This window comes from Silene latifolia, chromosome 3 (genome assembly GCF_048544455.1).
Source record: "Silene latifolia isolate original U9 population chromosome 3, ASM4854445v1, whole genome shotgun sequence".
In the NCBI taxonomy this organism is placed as follows: Eukaryota; Viridiplantae; Streptophyta; class Magnoliopsida; order Caryophyllales; family Caryophyllaceae; genus Silene; species Silene latifolia.
Window position 1 is genome coordinate 75,098,573 of NC_133528.1, and position 22,559 is coordinate 75,121,131.

At 37.4% G+C, this 22,559-nt stretch overlaps 1 non-coding gene across 1 annotated transcript; it reads right to left on the reverse strand.

The window, feature by feature from the left end:
- Window positions 1-20,237: 20,237 nt before the first annotated feature.
- LOC141650223 (small nucleolar RNA R71) lies at window positions 20,238-20,343 on the reverse strand. The gene has a single exon (XR_012546269.1). It is a non-coding gene; the product is annotated as a small nucleolar RNA R71 (small nucleolar RNA).
- Between the last annotated feature and the right edge of the window lie 2,216 nt (window positions 20,344-22,559).

Sequence of the window (22,559 nt, forward strand, 5' to 3'; positions counted from 1 at the left end):
AGCTAAGAAGGGTGCAGCTGCTCAAATAAGCACCGTTGAGGCTACTTCTAGTAGCCAGAAGCCGACGAAGTGGGCCATACCGTGGTCTTTCTTGATCAACTATTAGTTGATCGAGCTCTTTATAAACTTCATTTTATTTGCTTTTGTTAAAGACAATTTTTATTGCTTTTGTGTGCGCGAAACTTCGCATTTTATTTCGCTTGCTTAGGATTTTATATGCTTTAGACTTTATTCTGGGTTTTGCGCAATTTTGGGCGCGTATTATTGTGCACTTGCAGGTTTTTAGACCTCATTAGCTCAAGTAATTGAGCAAGTACGAAGAAATAGGAGTACAAAGAAGATTTTGATCGATCGATCGACTTCATTGGTCGATCGATCGAGTTGCACTTTCCAGGAGCTTCATTTCTGTTCATCGATCGATCGATCGCCCCTTTTGGTCGATCGACCAAGGACGTCACAGACCTATTCACGACCTCTCCCCTGCTGTGTTTGGTCGATTTGCGGACTTAAGGGAGTTTTCTACTCCACTTTATTTTCCGTCCAATTATTTATTTCTTCTGATTTTCTCATTCGTGCACGTATTTACCGCTTCAAAATTGTCATCTCGATTTTATGCGTGGGTTTTGTTGTTTTTTCAGGTACCTTATTAGTAGCACTGCTGGCTACTGAAACCTCCTAGCTCACGCTAGTTTGGGGAGGTTTCCTTTGCTGCGCTTAAAGTCTTGTGAGTTCCTTACTTTCTCTTCATGTTTTATTTATTTAATTTTCTCGCAATTCCGGTTTTCCATTTTTCTTCATTACATGATTTTGCACAATGGGGACATTGTGCGATTTGGTTTGGAGAAGGGTTTTGCGTCGCATATCATTTGCTTGCATCCACGTTTACATTTTTTGTTTTGCATCGTTTATTTCATTTCTCATATATACCAAAAAAAAAAAAAATTGAAAAATTTCAAAATTTCAAAAAATTGAAAAATTTCAAAATTTCAAACAAAAAATGCACGTTTATTTTAGCATATAGGTCGAGTCGGAACGGTAGTATTTCAATGTTGATATTGCATTTGCACCTGTTTTGCCTAAGCCTTGCTAATTGACATGTTATTAGTAGAATCGTAAATGCATATCTACGAGTTTTCGTTAACTATTTGCTGAACTTTAGACTTGACTTTGAAAATTGGCAACCTACATCATATTTCTGAGATTTAGAGCCTATAACTGGTGACATTCATGACCAGTTCATCTAGGAATGTGAGTAGTACTCCTTATGAGACATGTCACATAAATGTGCATAAATATGAACTTGATCTTCTTAATACCTGTATGCATTCGGTCTGTGGTTAGTTGACACATGTGGTAGAGGTTTCCCCTTATTCGTTTTGCCCATAAGCTCCACAGTGCCAAAAATAGCCTTTTTTTTTGCCCCATTACTACATCCTACATTTAGCCTGTCCTTTGTCAAGCTAGTAGTTTACGTTTTTGGGATTGTTACTTCGTTTTTGGTGGCATATGCTCTTTTGAGATGATGTTTGGGAAACGAAATGAAGGGAAGAAAGAAATAGAAAATAAAAGAAAAGGAGATGAAAAATGATTCGAAAAAAATGAAAAAAAAGAGAGTTCTGTACTGTTTAAGCAGTCGATCGACTGCCATTTCTAGTCGATCGACTGAGGTTCGTGATAAAGAGAAAGAATCAATTCGCATAATTCAAATCCCTATCTTTTGGCGATTTTTGCTCCCATGTATTATTCGTACTTTATGGGGAGTTAGTTGATTACTTTTATACCTGGAGATTGTGAGATTTGTGCTTGCTATAGCACCGTTTCTGTTGATTATGAGCAAGAAGAAGGATGTTGCCATTTGGTTCCGTTTTGGTACTAGCTTGATCACCTGTACCTCCACTTTTCCATAAAATGTTTTGCCTCTTCTTACCCATACCTCACATATCCACATTTATACCTCGGCATGTGTCATGGTCTTTTGTTGGTTGGAATGCGTATGTACGGTTATAGAGATTGCTTTCATATTAGACTGCAGGCATGTTCTTATAGGTCGTAGTTAGGTGAGAGTCTTTACAAAATGAATGCTTTCTATTCTCTTATATATTCACCTGTGCTTATGTGTGATAAGATCGACCCGTGAGAGTCCGATTTGAAAAGTCTCTATGGTTGACGGTTCAGCAATATTTCTAACGACTTCATAACTCGTTTGCGTGATTCATGTTACTAATTGATTGCTAGTCATTGCATTAAATTGGTTTAGGCTTTACATGTTGCATTTCGCTCTGAGATTGAACTCGTTCCATTTAGATCGAGTCTAGTTCTTGCTTGGGGACAAGCAAGGGTTTGGTTTGGGGAAGTTTGATGCGTGTCTTTTATATGATGTTTTACATCCCATTTTACACGCATTTCAGGGCTCATTCATGTAGTTTATGCTACATTTCTCCCTATTTCCGTCTACTTCCGTATTTTTGTACATTATTGCAGAAATGTGAAGAATCCAGCGGAAATCGAGCTAAATCCGTCCCCGAGTATCCTGCATTGCATATGACGTGAAGTATTCACCCGAGGAACGAGCTTGGTGCGCAATTCAAGGTCCAAAAGGCAAGTCCACGAGATTATAAAAGTCAAGTAGCAGCTCAAGCAGTCGATCGACCACCACCCTTAGTCGATCGACCAACCTGCGGGTTCCAGAAGCTACTGTTTACTGAAGACCGGTCGATCGACCAGTCCTAGCAGTCGATCGACCAAACCGCTAAACAGACGAGAATTAAAAGACCGTGAATCTTGAAGCCCAAAGTTGTGTTAGGTTTAGGAAATAATGTTACGTTATTGGCTATATAACGTAACCTAGGAATTCAGTTTTGACATCGAGTTTTTATCAAGCTTTATTCAGTAGTTTTACATTAAGTTTTACATACAGTTCTTTATAATTAATTAGGGTTTGGGATTATTGTTGAGCATTGGATCTTTGGTTCTTATTAACTAATCTTTCCACTGCAAATTCGGTATTCATCTACCCTAATATCAGTTTATTGCTTTATTTCGTCATTAGTATAGAATTGCTAGTTAATTCCCGCAACCAATTTATTGTTTATGTTAATTGTTTTCTTTATTATTTCAAGCATGAATCCATTAGTTAATTTCATTATTAATGTTATTGTTTTTACCCTTAGAATGAGTAGCTAGATCAATTGTACTAGGATGTAGGCGATTTATGGCATAGGCGGCAATAGATTATACATGGCCTGATTCGCGTGTCAGTCGATCGACTGACCTTCTTGGTCGATCGACTGACATCGTGGGGTTTTATTCTCGTTTAAATTGTTTTAATGTTGTATTTAACGAATCGAATGCATGCGACCAGTTAGATACCTAATTTGTGACTGACCCATTAGATCGAAAGATAGGGACAGTTGTTAGACCACCAATTAAATCGACTAAACTGTGCTGAGATCGAAATATAGTTAAAGTTTAGACCGTAAATCACTTTTCAGGACGAAAGTTAGTATTAGTGATATTAGGGACCTATAGCTAGATCGAAAGATGCTATTTGCTAAGAGTGGACCGAGAGGACCTCTTTATTTCCCGCCTCACATATGTTTGATTCAGACCGACTTAGTTTGCTGCCGCCGAAGCTGTAATGAACCGACCATCCTAGTACCCCTTCTTTATCTGTTTAATCCGTCTTTTTAGTTTATTGTCTTTACTTATTCTTAGTCTTAGACCAATTTAAATCAACCCCAACAATTGTTACTTTAGACTATTATTAGACAACTAGAAATTACGTCTGCCTCCTTGTGGTTCGACCCTGTTACCACTAGCCTAGGTTAGTTTTAATAGGAAATATAAATTTTATTTTTGGTACTCACAACGACGGGTATCAGTCGGTTTGTGACTTAACAAGTCGAGTCGAGAATTTTAAGGGAGAGATGAGGGGGCGGACACTCGCGTAAGGATTGTGGTGGGTGTTTGAGGGGTATTTATAGAAAATTGGGTGGTTGTGTGCGTTTTGAGCGACGTGGCCGCATTGGCTACTCGAAGACGCGTGAGCCATTTCGCGGGTCTTTGACATGTCTTATCACTTTCACGCAATTGAAATCATGATTTGTTATATCCTATGTCTTTGAGTCGTTTTTGGTTCGGTGTCGGTTTTGACTCTACTTAGTGTCATTAGGACCTCGTTGTCATGAATTAAACGCTCCAGGTTCTTTTGAAAAGTTTTGAAATGTTTTTTTTTTCGAAATCGTTTTGAGTTTTCCGACGTATATTTATACAAAATTGTTGATTAAACGCTGCGATTCCTAAGCATGTTTTAGTCTGATAATCATCGGGTGTTTGTTGGAGACTCGACGGATACTGGGTATCTACAAGAATAGCTTGCATTGTAATATATGTAATATAGCTCATGTAGTTAGTTACATTTAGTTCATGCATTCATGCATGGTCACTTATGACGAAACCTCATTTCTCCAACACTAGAAATAGAGTTAAAATCGGTTTTGGGAGGTTTGATCATAAGTAACCTAAGATAGTTTAAATTAGCTTTCCAACTAATAGAAAACATGCATCACTTTAGCTTAGTTTAGCTTAATTGCATCATTTGTGACATATGACATATATTTCCATCTATATACATCATGCATTCATTCATTTCATGCATTTTATTCCTACTCCTACATTGTACATTGATGACAATGTCCAAAATAAAGTGGGGGATAAAATTTATACCCAAAAATACATAAAAATTGAAAAATTTCGAGAAAATCCTAAAAATATGTTCTTTAATTTAATAAAAACAAAATCCATAAAATTTTGAAAATTATAAAAACCAAAAACATGTTCTTTAATTTAGTAGTGTAGAATTGTATATACTTATGTTTTTGTTTTTTTTTCACATAGATATGACATTACATTTGAGGCATTAGCAAGGGAATGTGATGACCGTTTGGTATAATCGCTGTAATCCCTATTTCCCTTCTATTTCTTTTCATTACGCATATGAGGAGGATGGGCTTACATGTCAAGGAGGATGTTGTGTATTTTGTTGATGCGGTTTGTATACCTATGTGTTCTTAGGAGTTGCATTTAGATTACATGGTATACTAGTTGGTAGAAGTATTTGCATTTAGACTTATATATATGTAGGTTACGTCATGGCATATAGTTGCATTTAGGAAAGTTTTCAAAAGTGCCTAATTGAGAAATTTGACAAAGTGTACATAAGCCATTGTAAATACTCTTTCTACTTAACACTTTGTTCACTAGCATAGTCTTAAAACACCCTTTTTAGTGTCATTCTAGTATCGTTCGACCCATGCACGAGAGCCTAGTCAAGAGTACCTTGTGTTGTGATAATTCCTTGTCTACCGTTTATTCCAAGATGACCCTCAATGCCATGCAACCGTTCTTTCATTTTTACCATCTATAATTTTGTTAGCCAAAGGGGAATGGGCAAAAAATCATCAAATTGAGTTCAAATTCAAAAATCAAAGTCAAATGTTTGCAATTGCATCAATGAAATGAGGTGCAAAAATAGACTCCTATGCTTTCCTAGAAGTACCCTTGCTATAAACGGGGTTACTCTCAAAAATGTTCAAAAATGCAAAATCAAAGGTTAAAAATTGCCAAGTCGAAAATGTCAAATCATCAAAAATGGCAAGAGAAATGTTCTTAAATGTCAAATACCACAAAAATGGGGGGAAAACAACCAAAATGCCAACAACTATCGTGATGGTCCTATCATAGTTGCATGGTAGAGAGGGGACGACCCTTCATTTTGTTTAGGCAAGAGGGGGAATTCCGTGATCCTATAGTGTTTCTAACGCCATAAGGACCCTACTCAAGACAAAAGCATCTAGTAGTTGCGGACGAACGTAACCTAGTCCAACACTACTAGGAGCTGATTTACTTCTATCCTTTTAGACTTAGTAGTTTGTAGAACTAGTATCTATGACGAAGTATGTGCCCTTAGATTATTTTTCTTTTAGTGCTTCCGCCACTTAGATGAGGAAAGTGGCTATTCTTTTGTAGAGGCATCCATTACTTGTTTTGTGTGCTTAATGAAGGAAAAGTAGATCTATATACTTACATATTCATAGATGATTTTAAATTAATTTGTCAGAAAATTAATAAAGGTCTTATGCATGCAAATTAATTAACAAAATAAAGAAGAAATCATCCTTACATATTGATTTCGGTTCTAATGGGCACAAAAGAATTCTCCTTTTCTTTTGTTCTTGAGCTCTCCTTTTGGATGAACAAAAGATCCAAGTGTAGGATCTCTCCCAAGGAATAATACCCAAGGCTTACTCTTAATTAGAATTAATATTATATGAACTAGTACAATATTAATCTTGTAAAAAATGACTCAAAATAATTTGGTATTTTAGCTCTCTAAAACCGGTTAGAGGAGAGGGATTTTGGAGGATTTTTTTTTTCAAAAACTTAAGAAGTTAGAATAAAAAAATGAATAATAGAATGATACCCACTTATGCATGTAGTGTATATCAAAATATAAGACAAAAATCCTTTTTGTCTTTCCTAGGGTGAAACCGGGTAGGAGGGAAGAAAGGGGGAAGAGAAAGACCCAATGCATGCCCTTGTTTGCCTTCACAATGCAAACTAGGGTTGCATGGCTAGGCTCTATTAAGAATGATTGTGTTTTCCACTTATTTAATCAACCATAATATTAGCCTAAACCACCTCCAATTTTCGGCACTTATGATAATATGGATTCCATATTATTTTTGTCAATTGTCAATATGTCACATGTCATATGTAACATAAATTTGTTATGTATTTTTAACATATTAAAAATCAACGTATTAATAAAATACGTCACATACAACAATTAACCTAGTAATTCATAATTACTTGTACCAAAATATTTCACCAATTTATAAATCGTATTTATAATAATTCATTCATATTCAATTGTTTCCTTAAACAATAATTTCATCTGAGTAATGATACAATTCAATTACTCAGACCGTATCTCATTTAATCACATTTCGATGTGATACGTAAATTTTACTTCCAAAATCATCCGTCAATTTTTCAAGTGATTTAATTAACTCGTAACATTATACGATTAATTAAATGATCAATTAAGAGTGTTGCCCTATAGGTATGACCTAGGGGTCAATCGATCACCACCGTCGTACGACAAAGTAATGTCAAACTCTAGTCACCAATCATTACCGATATATGTTGACCAGTTGACAGTAAAAATTACTTCCCAATTGTATTCTTTAAAATGAGATTTTAATAATGATATTTAAATCATGTGATCGCACTATTGTTGAGGACACATTTCCCCAAAATCTCCCACTTGTCCTCGACAAGTGTGCGTCGCCAATTCTCTTGTCCTATTACTATCTCCCATTCAATGCAAGGTGTCTTTCAGGTCGTACTTGCAAGTGATCATATCGAGAGTGGTTTCCTCGATCTGGAGAATAACTGATTGACCGGACTTATCTATCATAGATACTTTCCGAGCGTGGCCACGCATTTCCAGTTCATTACTCCTCGAGTGGCCCTGAGATATTGTTATAACCCTGACTAGGGGTGGACAATTGCTTTCGCACTCATTCCCTTCGACTAGCCACAGCCATCATAACCCAAAATATGCCCATTTGACCCCATTTACGAAGGTCGTAGTAACACAAATCAAAGTTAATCTGAAACTGTGCCATCTTAGGCGAATAGTCTTTAGTCAAAAGAATTGACTCATTTGAATACTATAGTAGCTCTTGCCACGACCAGGCTATATAAATTACCAGAACTCTATAAGCGGTCATAAAGCCCGACAAAATGTTCCAAACAGTCTGCCTATGTGATCGACTAGTCATCTCACATGACTCTATGGCACTTGAACTTGCCATCAATCGCATCACACTCTAGTCACTTCGAGACGTCACCTCATACAAGTGACTATGGGCAAATACTATGTTAATTCGTGTTCACTTTAACGGGGTTCAATTGTCACTACAACCCGTTTGGATGTAACAATGTATAAATTAAAGATAAAAGACAAATGTGATTATGAACATGACCAAAAACAACACTTTTATTTCATTTCAAAATCTAACAAAAACTTGGTACACGTTTAAGTCCCATGGACGTAACATGTCCATCATGCTTAGCCTGCGATAAAGGCTTGGTGAGCGGATCGGCTATGTTGTCATCCGTCCCAACCTTACAAATCGCAATTTCCTTTCTTTCAATGAAATCTCTTATTACATGATATTTTCTAAGTACATGTCTAGATCTATTACTAGACTTCGGCTCCTTAGCTTGGAAGATCGTCCCACTATTATCACAATAGAGAGTAATGGGATCATTGGCGGTAGGTACTACTTTTAGACCTTCCGTGAATTGCCCGATCCAAACAGACTTCCTTAGCGACTTCCGATGTTGCGATGTACTCACCCTCCGTTGTAGAATCATGATTCTGACAGCTTCCTTGAAGCTTCTCTAGCTTACGGCACCACCATTGAGCATAAACACGAAACCAGCTTGTGATTTCAAGTCATCTCTATCTGTTTGAAAACTTGAGTCCGTGTATCCATTAACACGCAACTCAGTGTCTCCTCCAAACACTAGGATAGAATCCTTAGTTCTTCTCAAGTACTTAAGGATGTTCTTGACAGCAATCCAGTGACTCTCACCTGGATTTCCTTGATATCTACTCGTCATGCTCAAGGCATACGAGACATCAGGACGTGTGCATATCATGGCATACATGATTGATCCAACAGCGGAAGCATAAGGGATCAACTTCATGCGTTCAACATCATGGGGTTCGGAGGGACATTGAGTCTTGCTCAATATCGTCCCGGTTACCATAGGTACCAAACCCCTTTTGGATTTGTCCATGCTGAACCGTCGAAGAATCTTATCAACATAAGACTCTTGACTTAGTGCCAATATCCTCTTGGATCTATCTCTATGGATCCGGATACCTAATATGCGTTGTGCCTCTCCTAAATCCTTCATTTGGAAGTGGTTACCTAACCACTTCTTAACAGAAGAAAACATTGGAATATCATTTCCAATGAGTAGTATGTCATCGACATACAAGATTAGGAACACAACATTGCTCCCACTGAATTTCATGTATAAACATGGTTCCTCAACACTTCGAGTGAAACCATTTTCCTTTATAACATGATTGAATCGATGATTCCAACTTCTAGATGCTTGCTTAAGACCTGAAATGGATCTCATGAGCTTGCACACTTTGTTAGGATTTTTAGAATCAACAAAACCTTCGGGTTGTATCATGTACACCTCCTCTTCTAAATGCCCATTTAGAAAAGCGGTTTTGACATCCATTTGCCATATTTCATAATCATGAAATGCGGCAATCGCTAACAAAATCCGTATGGATCTCAAAGATGGCTACGGGGCGAAGGTCTCATCATAATGGAGACCTTGGACTTGGGTAAATCCTTTTGCCACTAGCCTAGCTTTGTAGACATCATCATGTCCTTCTATGCCATTCTTGATTTTGAATATCCATTTGCATTGAAGGGGTCTTGCCCCTTTAGGCAAATCTACCAAGTCCCAAACTTGGTTTTCATGCATAGAATCCATTTCGGACTTCATGACTTCAAGCCATAAGGAGGAATTTGGACTAGAGATTGCGGCCTTGTAGGTGGCGGGCTCGTCACTTTCCATAAGTAACACATCGAGTGTTCCATCTTCCTCGATAAGTCCCACATATCGATCGGGATGGCGAATTACTCGGCCCGTCCTTCTTAGTGGAGGAGGTACAACCGCGTTAGACGACGAAGGAACATCTTCTTGCGTCTCTACCTCGGTTTGTGGCTCTTGAACTTCATCAAGTTCAAAATTTCTCCCACTGTCTCTTAGAAATAAACTGACTTTCTAAGAAGACAGCCTCGGAAGACACAAACACTTTGTTATCTTGAGGTTTGTAGAAGTAGTAACCTCGAGAGGTCAAAGGATAGCCTACAAAGATGCATTTTTCGGATCTTGGGGCAAGCTTATTGTCGGGTTTAGTCTTGACGTAAGCATCACATCCCCAAATTTTCATGTAGGATAGATTAGGAACTCTTCCTTTCCATGTTACAAATGGAGTCTTTTCGGTGGCTTTAGTGGGACTATTATTTAAAGATAGAATTGCAGTTTGGATTGCAAATCCCCAAAACGAGTTCGGTAACTCGGTTTGACTCATCATGGATCGAACCATATCAAGTAGGGTTCGATTTCTCCTTTCGGCAACACCATTGAGTTGTGGTGTTCCGGGTGGAGAAAGTTGTGATATAATACCACAACCTTTCAAGTGTGAATCGAATTCAAGACTAAGGTATTCTCCACCACGATTGGATCGTAGTGCCTTAATCCTTTTGTTCAATTGGTTCTCTACTTCGTTTTGAAATTCCTTGAATTTCTCATATGCTTCACTCTTATGTTTCATTAAATAGATATACCCATATCTACTCAAGTCATCAGTGAAGGTTATAAAGTAGTCATAATTACCACGAGCGGTGATACTCATTGGTCCACATACATCGGTGTGTATGAGTCCCAATAGCTCACTAGCTCGTGTCCCTTTACCACTAAAAGGATTACGAGTCATTTTGCCAAGTAGGCAATATTCGCATGTACCATATGATTGATAATCAAATGGTGTAATCACATTAGTTGAAATTAATCTTTTGATGCGATTCTCGTTTATGTGACCTAATCGACAATGCCAAATGAACGCTTCACTTGGGTCACTTGTTTTGAGTTTCTTTGATTGAATGTTATAAATATCATTTGTCAGATTTGAGGTCTCTAAAATGTAAATGCCATTGATAGAGGAAGCTTGGCCTATAACCAAGTCGTTCCTAGAAATAGTACAACGATTGTTCTTAATGACAAAACAAAAACCGTCCATGTCTAGCATGGCGATTGAAATAATGTTTTTAGAGTGTAGGCACATAAGAACAATTATGCAAATACAACTCAAATCCATTAGGCAAAGCTAAAACATAAGTTCCTTTGGATTCGGCCGCTACCCGAGCTCCATTTCCAAGGTGTAGATCCACATCTCCCTTGCTAAGCCTCTCCACATCTCTTAAACCCTGTAAATGATTACAAAGGTGAGAACCACAACCGGTATCTAGTACCCATGTCGTAGTGGAAGTATAATTTATATCAATAACATAAATTTCTTTAGGAATTGTACCTTTTGGAGTGATGAGTCCTTCCCTTATATATCGCAAATATACGGGACAATTCCTAAGCCAATGTCCCATGCCATAGCAATAATGGCACTCATCATTAACTTGCTTGAAGTTTTTTGATTTTGTTTCCTTTCTTCTTGAACCTTTTGCCCTTAGAAGCAAGAGCTTGATTGCTTGAGCTCCCACTAGCTTTGGCATCTTTATCTTCCAGAGACAAAGACCCTATAGATTGTATGAGGTAGTCTTCCTGAGACGGACTCACACGAGGTCTAGTAGTAGTAGGTGGTTTAGAAGAAGTGATGAAGTTAAGGTTTCCATCCGAACCTATCCCGAAATGAAGTTCTCTAGTGGTGTCGAAATCATGGTTGGAGCAAATGTCGTCAAGAACATTGTGATAAGATTCAATAGTTATTGGTGCGGTAGCATTTGATGGATTCATTGTAAAGAACTACAAATATGGAGGAAAAGGAAATATTAACATTTGTCTTTTTAAATCATACTTGTAAAATATTAACAAGATATGAACATTTATATAGAGACCTCTACCCAACTATAATAAATGATTCCAAGACCCAAATTCATATCAACTTAGGCACGGGGTAGCCGATGAAACCTTCATCAATATAACTCGGTGGATTAACTTCTTAATCGATTCTACTTTTAGAACTCTTGGTCGATAAAATTACTCTAATGTTTATCTATAGCCCAAAACACATTAACAAGGGCACGGGGTAGCCGATGAAACCCTTATCAATTACTTTTGTTGAGTTCAATCCAAATTTCGAATAAATGTGTCCATTATACAAACCCATATTAACTTAGGCACGGGGTAGCCGATGAAACCCTCATCAACATGAATTCGGTGGATTAGACATTTATCACCCACTTCCCCTACGTAACAAGGTTTGTACCCCGGGGTAGCCGAGTGCACTCCCTCGCGAAATAGGTTTTCATGGTTTCTAATATTTGGTAAGGCTATGTCTCAATTAATTGTTTTAGCGAGAGGTCATGTCAATTTATTATCTATCACGTTTTAAGTGAACTAAAGCGGTGAACTATGATAATTCTAATTGACACGGTCGATAAACTCGATGAAAAGATGCATGTTTAAGTTATGGCGATTTAGCGATGCATGTGATATAAAATAAAATGCAAGCATAAAAATAAATAAATCCTAGTATGGCCTTTCCTAAAAAAGAAAAACTATTTAACTATTACAAATTCGGAAACCAACTCCATTGGTCCCTTGAACTTCGGTTGTGGCACGCATCTCGAGGTAACACCGTCTTTATGTATCGCCATTCTTGAAGAAATCCGTCTTTGGGAACTCCGGAATGAATAAAATTACATAATAAATTACATAATTTCCTATTATACATTTGTAACTAAAATAAAATAAATCTATTAAATTACAAAACGGTGATACGAGATCACAATAAAATTACAACCGAATCGATATTCCCATACATTTCGGGAAATACCAATTAAATCTAAGGCCATACTAAGTAAAATTACATAATTCAAAAATTACATAAATTAAGATTATGACAATCATAAAGAAAATGCAGCATTATAATATGTATGAACATGCTCAATTTTATGCTAAATCGCCTTTAATTAGCCAATATCGTATATTACTCGGTTTTTACGGATTTGCGTGATTTCATCATTTTACAATCACAAAAATTACATAAATTCATATTTATGCATAAGTTAATTACCCGAACTTCTTAGGACTCAAAATTTACTCTTCACTAATTATTTGACCATAATTAACTCATATTTATAAAATTGTTCATAAATGGACCAAAAATTACAAAAATAAGCTATAAACTTCAAATAAATCACAAAATTTCAAATAAATTTGAAATTTGAAATTTAAACTTACGAACATTCTGGAAAAATACCATGACACTCATAATGTTCAAAAACTTAGGTTAAAAAAATTTCGAAATTTTTCCGGAAAAACAATGTTGCGGTTTATCGGTTTTAACTAAAATAATCATAAAAACATGGAAAAATTATATTCATTAACTTTTCAATTTTAGATCTGAAAAAGATAATAAAATGCAACATTAGACGTTTTTCCTAAGTCATAGATTATGTTTTATTAATTTTTCACTAATAATGTCACTATTTATGCTATTTTTCTTCAAAAATCCATAAATCATGCAAAAAGACTTCTTTATAGCCAATTATTTTACATACATCTTGTAAAATTGCATGTGACAACATATTAAATTTCTATGACCAGATTCGAAATTTAACTCATATTAACCTATTTTTCACCTAAATCCGAATTTAATAATGAAAAATCCATTTTTCGAGCATAACAAGTCCAAAAATTATGAAACTTTACAGGTTATCTCAAAATAATATATGTGACAACATATCCAAAAATCAATGGAAAATTCGAAGTATATCTAATTTTAGACCGAAAATGACATTTTTACTCATAAAATCATATTTAAATGCCATTATTGTATAATATGAACAATAAAAATCCGTAAAATTAACCAAAATATCCTAAAACATTTTAGGACCAGAAATATTAACATGCATAAATTAATTTCGTGATATATCATAATAACACAAATTTTACAAGTTTTATTTGTTATTCTTATAACTCGGAAAAACTTTTAACCGATTTGCATGCAAACAACCGTGGCTCTTGATACCGATTGAAGGAAAAGTAGATCTATATACTTACATATTCATATATGATTTTAAATTAATTTTTCATAAAATTAATAAAGGTCTTATGCATGCAAACTAATTAACAAAATAAAGAAGAAATCATCCTTACATTGTGATTTCGGTTCTAATGGGCACAAAAGAATTCTTATTTTCTTTTGTTCTTGAGTTCTCCTTTTGGATGAACAAAAGATCCAAGTGTAGGATCTCTCCCAAGGAATAATACCCAAGGCTTACTCTTAATTAGAATTAATATTATATGAACTAGTACAATATTAATCTTGTGAAAAATGACTCAAAATAATTTGGTATTTTAGCTCTCTAAAACCGGTTAGAGGAGAGGGATTTTGGAGGATTTTTTTTTTTCAAAAACTTAAGAAGTTAGAATAAAAAAATGAATAATAGAATGATACCCACTTATGCATGTAGTGTATATCAAAATATAAGACAAAAATCCTTTTTTTCTTTCCTAGGGTGAAACCGGGTAGGAGGGAAGAAAGGGGGAAGAGAAAGACCCAATGCATGCCCTTGTTTGCATTCACAATGCAAACTAGGGTTGCATGGCTAGGCTCTATTAAGAATGATTGTGTTTTCCACTTATTTAATCAACCATAATATTAGCCTAAACCACCTCCAATTTCGGCACTTATGATAATATGGATTCCATATTATTTTTGTCAATTGTCAATATGTCACATGTCATATGTAACATAAATTTGTTATGTATTTTTAACATATTAAAAATCAACGTATTAATAAAATACGTCACATACAACAATTAACCTAGTAATTCATAATTACTTGTACCAAAATATTTCACCAATTTATAAATCGTATTTATAATAATTCATTCATATTCAATTGTTTCCTTAAACAATAATTTCATCTGAGTAATGATACAATTCAATTACTCAGACCGTATCTCATTTAATCACATTTCGATGTGATACGTAAATTTTACTTCCAAAATCATCCGTCAATTTTTCAAGTGATTTAATTAACTCGTAACATTATACGATTAATTAAATGATCAATTAAGAGTGTTGCCCTATAGGTATGACCTAGGGGGTCAACTGATCACCACCGTCGCATTTACGACAAGTAATGTCAAACTCTAGTCAGCCAATCATTACCGATATATGTTGACCAGTTGACAGTAAAAATTACTTCCCAATTGTATTCTTTAAAATGAGATTTTAATAATGATATTTAAATCATGTGATCGCACTATTGTTGAGGACACATTTCCCAACACTTAATGCTTGGATGTATTGCCATTTTGGCAAGCCCCACCTTGCCTTGCAAGAAGGCATCTTACTTCATAGATGTCTTGTTGTGAGTTTAAGGGTCGGAGTGAGACCCGCTAATTGTATCACAACGGCTATATTAGTAGTATTAGTTTAAATAAGGGTCATAGTCTTAGTCACCTCTTTACTCGCGACAAGAAAAGGTTCGGTTTGAGGATATTTGACGTGACTCCTATTTACGCAAATTTAGTCCCCTAACTAGCCTAGTTCCTATGCTTTTTAGTGTGTATTAGGGTCGTTTCTTGTCTTTAGCTTCCTATTATGCATATTCTATGAGGTTTGGTGTCCTTTGTAAGACAGGAGCACGAACCTTGCCCAAATGGAGTGAAACAGAGCTTAACTGATAACATCCAACGACCAAGCATCGAAGAGGAGGCCAACACTAAAGGCTTAAGACAATAATACAAGTAATTGGGCGATGACGAATGACCCCCACGAACTATGAAGGACCCCCACGAGTTAGGGGGCAGCCAAAACAAGAAGAAGAAGAAGAAGAAGAAGAAGAAGAAGAAGAAGAAGAAGAAGAAGAAGAAGAAGAAGAAGAAGAAGAAGAAGAAGAAGAAGAAGAAGAAGAAATGCAGCACAGGACGAGCGTCCCCATTGTAACACCCCACGTTAAAAGAAGAGGTCCATTGATATGCTTAAATGACTAGTGCTTAAAGAGATTGGAAGTACTACTCATATCAACAAAGTGCACTTTCTTTTATGGTCATCCATGCAAAAGAACTCCACAGTTAACCGTGCTTGGCTGGGAGTAGTCTTAGGATGGGTGACCTCGTGGGAAGGTTTCCGGGATGCGCATGAGTGAGGATAAAATGCGCTGTAAAGGACTCGTGTTGATCTGTGGGCCATGTACACAGCCTGGCGAGCTATCATAATTAATCGCTCCTAACCTGGTTTGGGCCGAGGTATTACAAATGTTATCAGAGAAACCCTACGACCGTGTGGTGATGGGAGGCAGTTGTTATACGCTCTTGGAGGCAGTTGTTATACGCTCCATTGTGATCACTCACCTAGCGGGAGAGGATTCTGGGTTAGCGGTTATACTCCCATGCACAACGAGGATGTTGAGTACTTCAAGTAGGGGTGATTTTAACACCGCACGTTAAAAGAAGAGGTCCAGTGATAAGCTTAAATGACTAGTGCTTAAAGAGAGTGGAAGTACTACTCATATCAAGAAAGTGCACTTTATTAAAATAAGCATAATTCCATGTCCAGCATCGATTCTAACCAAAATGTAACAAAATATATATGTATAAATTTGGCGATCGACCCCATCGTTCATTATTTGACGCATCCTAACATAAAGTCCAACGAAATGAAATGAACATAATTAAATAGTACAACTACGAAGGTCTTCGGGTGTTAGGCTTCAGGCAACTCTCGAAATCCTACTTCCGTAAAGAAACAAATTGTACTTTCTAGGTCCCGGGTTATACGACTCTTTCACTATGACCAAATCATCAGAATGAGGGTCAAGGTCAGGGTGACTCTGCTCCTCTGGTCCATTCGCCTCCTCGGACTCGTCATCACACTCCTCTAGGCCTTCCTCGGTGTCACTAGTGATCTCTACCACTTCGGGGTCCTCTGTAACACCCCCTTCTTACCCTGGCAAGGTAATTAGGAGATGTTACCATCTCGGTTTTCCGAGGTGGTAAATCGGAGATACAATTAAGAAAAGTTTATTAAAAATGATAAGTTTAGTGAATTATATAACCATGAATAAATATGTAAAAGAATACAACTCATGACTACTATACTCTTCTAGCCAACTATACTCGACGCGGATGTCATCAAGGCTCGCCCCGTCTCCCACGTGCTACCAAATATGACATGTACTTCAACTGCTCCCCATATGATCGGAAATATCATATGGATCGACATAGGCCACCCCGGAAATAGGTAACAATTACACAGGCACACAACACGTCAGTTTCAATAAATAAAGTGGGACACGACACAAAGTGTGTGAGTATGCAACATGACTATGATATGAATGAAACATTATCAAACAACCAAAATGTCGGTACCGGGACACGCCCAGATTTACCCACAACCACCAGTGCCAGGGACACGCCCACGACACCATACCACACAACAGGTACCGGGACACGCCCAGACGTACCGGGCCTGGAAGCCAACATGGTCCCCTTCCAGACGTCGTGTCTCAACCACACGAGTCCCTCCAAAACTCAAGTCATTAATGTGCACATCCCTCTTGGAGTGGGAAGCTCCAAGAGGTGACCCGAGCATGAGACGATCTCCCAACCGCCTCACGTATCCTCAACAAAAAGTAACCAACATAATTCACCATGTCCTTTAATGTACAAGAGCAACACAATAACGCAAGATACCACATGACATGTCAATTACCGACTCATCAAGTCGTCCCAACCAATATCATGCTATAATGCATTTCTAGTAACATATGAATTTACCACAACATGTTATAATGCAATGACTACTCAATGACGACTCACATGACCATTTAAACATACTAAAACTGAGTAGGATTAATGTACCTTTTAGCAATCCCGCTAAACAATAAAGCAACTAGATATAAATGTGCTCCTCCACAAAATCGTCACCTAGTTACGATAATAAAATATATAATTACAAACTAATCTAATTAAATTACGATTATATAATTGAATATAATTGACCTGACTCATATTTGCACACTTTTAGTCCCCCAAACTAGCCTCGTTCCTATGCTTTCTTGCATGTATTAGGGTTGTTTCTTATCTTTAACTTCCCACTTTGCATATTCTTTGAGGTTTTGTGTCCTTGGTAGAAGAGTAATGCTAACCCTGCATTTATGGAGCAATTTGGAGCTAAATGGATCGTATCTAACGACCAAGCAACAAGGAGGAGACCAATACTAAAGGCCTAAGTAGATAGAACAAGTAGAATGGGCAATGATGAAGACCCCCATGACCCCTCAATGATCCCCACGGATCTTGAGGCAGTCAAGAGAAGAGAAACCACGCTGCTTAATGATCCGGGCATCCCCAGAGCTGCCCGACCGTCCTGAAGCTCAGACCGGGCGTCCCGAGGCTCAGACCGGGTGTCCCGACGCTCAACACGAGCATCCCACAAGCAGGACGGGCGGCTCCCTATAGGATGGTCGTGAGGCTCCTTGAGGACTTGCAAGGCGTTAATGTTCTTCTTAGGGACTTAATCGTCATTTAAGCCCTTAGTTACCTTAATACTTGTACTTAGTATAAATACCCCATTGTGTTAAGGGATTGATAATGAAGTTAATTTACCAATTCCTAATCTAGTTTAGTAGGGCTTATTAGTATTAATCAAGTTGTAAGTACACACTTCAATATTAATCAAATCTCAATTTATCTTTAATCATTCAAGTGTTGTTTGACTTAGTGGGGTAATTTGAAGACTATTTGGGGTTTATTGAAGAATTGACAACTCTTCATCATTCATCAAGTTTTCTTATATTATTCTTTGCTTATTAATTCGATCATGATTAAGTTGGTATAATCTCTTTTACCCTTTTGCTTAATTAGTGTTTATTGCTTTACTCATTCATTATGTTTAACCTTGTTAGTATGATTGACACCCCTATTAGCATGTTTTCCATGACCATGAGTGAGTAGTATTCTGGCTAGGGTTAATGGGGGATTAGGGGAATTAACCATGGGGGTAGATCCATGCTTAATTTAATATGTTTTAATAAGATTGCTTGCTTGTTGTAGTTTCAACTTATGCACATATTATGCTTGATGAATTACTTGTTTGACAACCTAGCATGAATCTCTTATCCATTCAACAAGAATTGTAAGATAAAAACTAACTCAAGGCTTGTTAGACCATGCATATAGTTGAATAGGAAGAAACTAAGTCGACTTGTAGGTGTTGTAAAGTCTTGATCGACTCGGCTCCAGGACCCAAATCTTCCTAGGCATTGTAAAACATAAACTAAATCGATTTCAGTACAACAATAATTTTCTTGCATCTATGTAAACAAACAGGTTTTTATGATCTTCACCATGATTCCCCTATAAACCCATGACACCCTAGTGCCTTAATCAATTGTTTACAAATCCTAATTTTTACTTGCTTTGATTTGCTTTAATTTCTTTACATTTCATTGTTAAGTAGTTTAGCTTGCAAGCCTCAATCTTAACCCAAATCGTGACACCTTAAGACAAACTCTCTACAATCGAAAAATCAATACAATACCCGTCCCTTGGGATCCAGCCTTTAGTTTCCACTCTACTAAGAGTAGTTAGTTGAGATTATAAATATTGTTTTGTTTGGTTAGCTTAGACGACAATGTTTACACCGAATAAAAAATGGCACCGTTGCCGGGGACGGTGTTCAATTGAATTGTTATCATTTGTTGTTTTTAGTTGTGTCTTTCTTAGCCTTGGGGAAGTCAAACTCCTCAAGGTAGTTTTAATTGTTTTTTAGTTGTTTGATTTTTGCATGTCTAGGAGATCACAAGGCGATCTTTTGCCTATTGATCCCGAGATTGAGAGAACCTTGACCAACATTAGAAGAATCGTTAGAAGAACTTCGACAAGTTTGGATATTGGAGAACTTGTGGACATTGGTGTTGTCCAATCGGATACTGTTGAGTTTACCAACCCTTTTGCAAGAGATGGAGAGGAGAACCCAATTCAAAACCAACCACAAAATCAACCTACAATGCCTAAATTTTCATCTCATTCCGTACCAACCGAGGAGAACCTAGCACATGGTACCCCAACACTACCCCACTTGATGGGTAACTTCATTGCCAATCCACATTCACACAATTAGTTGGGAGAAGTCAGTTTGGAGGGATGCCTAGTGAAGATCCTCATCTACACATGGAGATTTTTGTGACTATTGTGATGCAATCTCCCAAACGGGGGTAACTCAAGACCAAATTACATGGGTGTTGTTTCCTTTTTCCTTGATCGGAGCCGCAAAGCAATGGTTAAAGAGCCTAGACAAGGCTACCCTTGGAATTGATTCATGGAAGAAGTTAGCACTTGCCTTTTACAAGAAGTTTTATCCTCCGGAGAAGACTAACATGTTGAGAGCCAAATCACCGGGTTCAAGCAAAGAGATGAAGAGTCTCTATATGAGGCTTGGGAGAGATTTAAAGATTCATGTCGCTCTTGTCCTCATCATGGACTAAGCGAATGGTTTCTTGTTCAACAATTTTGGAATGGGTTGTATGAAGACTCAAGTAATGTTCTCAACATGGGTTCTAATGGAAGATTCACCGAAGTAGATGACAACCAAACTTGGGCAAAGATAGAAGAAATGGCGGTTCATAACTCTCAATATAGTAGGCCAAGAAAAGCTACTAGGGGAGAAAGACATGAAGTTGACGCCGACACACAATTGAGTGCCGATTTGGGTGCCCAACTAAGCGCCCATATTGACACAATAAACTGGAAATTTGAGAAAGCCATGGGCAAGCTCAATGAAGCTTCTCAATCACCCAAGCAACATGTCAATGCAATGGTAGCAACCTCTTCTATTCCAAATGGAGTGTGTGAGAATTGTGGAACTTTTGGACATGATCAACAAGAGTATATGGGCACAATTGAGCAAGTGAATGCTTTCTAAGCAAACAAGAATGGGACCCCTTATTCCAAGTATTACAATGAAAACACCAAATTCCACCCAAACTTCTCATATAAAAGCCAAAATGTTCAATACCCTTAACCCACATACACCCACCTCCAATGAGAAATCCTACTCAAAGACCATACTACAATCAACCCAATGACCAAGCTTTTGATGTTCAAAAAGTGGTTCTCCAAATGAAAAAGAGCCAACGGGATTTCTTTGCTCAAATGCAAAGAGATATCCAAGCCAAAGACACTACCATCAACAATATCCTTGCTCACACCAAAATGTTGGAGACTCAATTGTCCCAATTGGCCTCTTCTAGTTCCCAAAGACAAAAAGGACAATTACCTCCTCAAGGTAATCATCCTACAAGACATGAGACCATCAATGCCATCCACTTGAGGACTGGTGCTATATATGAGGGACCAAATATGCCAATTAAATAGAATATTGTTGACGAGAATGTCAAGCAAAGTGATGTGCTAGAACCATTAGGGAGAAATTCTAAACAGGTAGAGCCAACTACCAACGACTCATCAAAAAAGAGAAATGAAGAAAAGGCCAAAGAAGTTGAGAAAGAGCCTATTGTGATTAGACTTCCATTCCCAAGTCGCCAAGCCAAGCCCAAGATTGATGAGCAACTTAGAAAGTTCACGGAGATTATGAAGAACTTAGAGGTTTCTATACCATTCACGGAGCTAATCAACCATGTTCCGGCCTATGCAAAATACATGAAAGATATCCTTATAAAGAAGAAGTCCATAATGAAGTTGGAAACAATTGCCTTCACAAAGATAAGTAGTGCAATTCTTCAAGGGAATTCCCCACCTAAGCTCAAGGATCCGGGAAGCTTCTCCATTCCATGTACCATTGGTGACACCACAATCAACAAGGCACTATGTGATCTTGGTGTAAGTGTGAGTGTCATGCCATATTCGGTATGTGAAAAGCTAGGGGTGGGAGAACTCAAGTGCACTAACATGACCTTACAAATAGCGGACCGAACAACAAAGAAACCACTAGGGATATGGGAAGATGTACCTGTGAGAGTTGGAATGTTTTTCATACCGATGGACTTTGTTATTATTGACATGGAGGAAGATTACAACATTCGAATCATTCTAGGAAGGCCATTCCTAAACACCGCCGGAGCCGTGATTGATGTAAAGCACGAGATGCTCACACTTGAAGTTGGTGATGAAACAATCACATTTAATCTTGATAAGACTATGAGAGCTCCTAACTTGCTTGAGTCATGCTTTATGGTTGATCACTATACCCGGGAAGGTGACAAGAAGAAGATGGAATCTCCATTAAAAGAACAAGTGGAAGATGGAAATCTCAAAGAAGGGCAAAGACACACCGCCCAATTGGAAGAAAGATATTGATGATGTTGAAATTGCTCGATTCGAAGAGCATGGAATTTTTCACAACAAGAATGAGAGCTTGCAAAGCTCACCCATGACAAGTATAGATGGAGGCCTTATTGGCCATGATAACAAGGAAGGAGAATTGCTCTTGTTAACTCATGATCCACCCAACATAGGGAAAGAAGCAAGAGAAGTATGTGGTCTATGGGATGACGAGTTTGAAGCACTTGTTAACCCTTACATTGGGAATGCTATGAGTCTAGACCAAGGCTATGAAGACCTTTGTCACCTCTTTGACTTGGACTACTACATGAATGAAGACAACAATGTGCCTAGGTCTATGAAAGATCTCTATCATGAAAATGAACAAGCATTTGATTACTTCTTCAAAGCGTTGAGCA